The sequence below is a fragment of the Papaver somniferum genome, chromosome 10 (genome assembly GCF_003573695.1).
Source record: "Papaver somniferum cultivar HN1 chromosome 10, ASM357369v1, whole genome shotgun sequence".
Classification (NCBI taxonomy): domain Eukaryota; kingdom Viridiplantae; phylum Streptophyta; class Magnoliopsida; order Ranunculales; family Papaveraceae; genus Papaver; species Papaver somniferum.
In genome coordinates this window covers 413927-417160 of record NC_039367.1, presented here as the reverse complement: position 1 = coordinate 417160, position 3234 = coordinate 413927, and positions in this window count along the sequence as shown.

The window sequence follows — 3234 nt, the reverse complement described above, 5'->3', positions numbered from 1 at the left end:
CACACATCCATACACAAATAATGGAATAAACATCAATTGTACCGAAATTTTGTTAAGCAAAAGCAATAAACATATGCAATAAAATCAGGCTTTTCTTAAACAGGTGTTGATGGTTTTTAGCTTAGGGTTATAATATTAAAACCGCACATCTGACATGACGTCACTATGACCATTAGCATATTTATTGAATCGATCAGCATGCCTACATAAGAATTACCAGGGTACCTTTTTTTTTATGTGTCATGTTCCACGGCAGAACCCTTAACATTGACCGACATCATCTATGCCAAACCCTAATTCTCATGTTATCGCGCCAAGGCATGCCAACCATGCCAGCCGCACCACTGTGCCAATGGAAAACCATTCCAGCCACATCTCCGCGCCAAGGCATGCCAACCATGCCAGCCGCGCCACTGTGCCAATGGAAAACCATGCCAGCCACATCTCTGCGTCAAGGCATGCAAACCATGCCATCCGCACCACTGTGCCAATGGCAAACCATGCCAGCCACATCTCCGCGCCAAGGCATGCCAACCATGCCAGCCGCACCACTGTGCCAATGGCAAACCATGCTAGCCTCACCATGCGCCAATGGCATGCCAAACCCTTGGCCCCACTATGCCAAGCCAACCGTACCTTACCTTGGCCCCAACCATGCTAGCCGCACCATGCGCCAATGGCATGCCAAACCCTTGGCCCCACCATGCCAAGCCAATCGCACCTTACCTTTGCCCCAACCATGCTAGCTGCACCATGCGCCAATGGCATGCCAAACCCTTGGACCCACGATGCCAAGCCATCCGCGCCATTTTACTTGGCCCCACCATGCCAATCCGTCCGTTCCAAATCCTTTGCCCCACTATGCCAAGCCATCCGCGCCATTTGCCTTGGCCCCACCATGATGGTCTTCCCTATGCGGCTACAAAAACGAAGGCGTGCGACGATCAACGACCACCTTTCCATCCTAGATGCAAATCTTATCCGTCCAAGGTCGCCAAACCACGCATGGTAACCTTTGGCCCAAAAATATAGTTTTGGCCACGCCAAACCGCGCCAAGGCATGCCAAGCCACATGTGCCAATGGCATGCCAACCACCTTGTCGCGCCATACCATGGAGACCTTCCCTATGCGGCTACCAAAATGAAGGCGTTCGACGATCAACGGCCACCCTTCCATCCTATATGCAAATCCTAGCCGTCCAAGGTTGCCAAACAACGCACGGTAACCTTTGGGCCAAGGCATGCCATGCCACATGTGACAATGGCATGACAACCACCTTGCCACACCATACCATGTCGGCCTTCCCTACGCGGCTACCAAAACGAAGGAATGCGATGATCAACGGCCACCCTTCCATCCTAGATGTAAATCCCATCCGTCCAAGGTCGCCAAACCACGCATGGTGACCTTTGGACCAAAACTCTAGTTTTGGCCAAGCCAAACCGCGCCAATGGAATGCCAACCACCTTGTCGCGCCATACCATGACGGCCTTCCCTATGCGGCTACCAAAACAAAGGCGTGCGATAATCAACGACAACCCTTACATCCTATATGTGAATCCTAGCCGTCCAAGGTTGCCAAAAAACGCATGGTAACCTTTGGTCTAAAACCCTAGTTTTGGCCACGCCATACCGGCCTTACCTATGCTGCTACCAAAACGAAGGCCTGCAACAATCAACGGCCACTTTTTCATCTAAGGTGCAAATCTTAGCCGTCCAAGGTTACCAGCTAACGCATGACAACCTTTGTCCCTAGTTTGGTCGCGCCTAAACAAAGCCAAAACCCTAACTTTTGGCCCCGCCTAAACTAGGCCATATTAAAGCCACACTGATCATGCTTTCATGTCACTGGCTACCAAACGAAGGGTTGCAATAATCAACGGCTACCTTTCCTCTTAAGATGCAAAATATCGACCGTCGAAGGTCACCAACGAGCCGGCAAGTCTCCCAAGCTCAACTTGCCAGACAACAACAATGTGCTACATGTTTTCCACGAAAACACTCGAGACATCAACGCATGTCACAAACTGGGGGATGCTCATTGGGTATTGGTTTGGAGGTTTACAGCGTGCGGCGTACACTACGCCCGTTATAAGAAAGTCTCATAAGGATGAGGCGGTTAGTAAATACAGGGAATAATGGTGAAACGCTTTCTTTTATGAAACATCAATTCCAGGCGTTACCGATTACCACCTCCTCTCATTTACTCACCTGTTTTCCATTTCTTAATGAGATCAGAGTACGTTTCACTTCGACTTGTATAAATAGGCATTACCTATTTCCACCAAAAACAAGTTTTGGTCAGGAGCATACAACACCCATAAATCACATGTTAGCTTTCCCATCTGTTAGCTTACGCTTTCTGATACAAGTCAAAACAACTACTCTTCCAGAATCAACTATTCTGGTCTCAACACTCTCTTCGCTTCCCTCCCCAAAACCAACCCTTCTCCTTCACTTTGTGACCGAAGCAAGTATGGAACGGACATTTCCTGGTTTAGACCGGATTTGTACAGATTGATCTCTCGAATATAAAGTACTCCCTTGCAGTACATTGTTTACGGTTTAGACTCGTTTCTCACCCACAACACACAAAATTACCGAAATCAGCAGAAACTGTTTTCACCCTCAAACAATTGGAGACCACAGTGGGAGATTGATATTTCGGTTACAATGCCAATTTTCGACCATCGATCTCATGCTTCGACCCAGACATCAAGGCGGTAGAACCAAACGCTCTGCTCAGGGATCGACGACTCAGTTACCAGACGACCTGATTATCAGTCATGACACGACAAGGGATGACTGAGGACTTCCCAGAGGTTAGAAGCAAACGATCCGCAAGAATCGACGACTCGGTTATGAGGTAACTCAGTAACGACTGGGGACTTTCCATAATCGCAGCAGTTCTTCTCACAAAACTCGGACTTACACCTAGAAGATTCATTTTTCGTTAGGAAATCCGGAAAACCAAGTAAGTCTTTCCTAGACAAAATACATGGTTTACTACTTCAAGTTTTCACGGGAACAATAAAACCGATAGACATATTATGTTTCATCCCATGCCCTCTACTGACACGCAACGCTCACGATTCCATGGATTTCCTGGGATGTTTGTGTCACTTGCAATTGTAACAAAAAAAACATCATCATTCTAAAACAATTCATTCCAAAAGAATAATCCAAAACCCTCATAGATAACAGTTATCTACCAATTCAAATCAAACCATAAA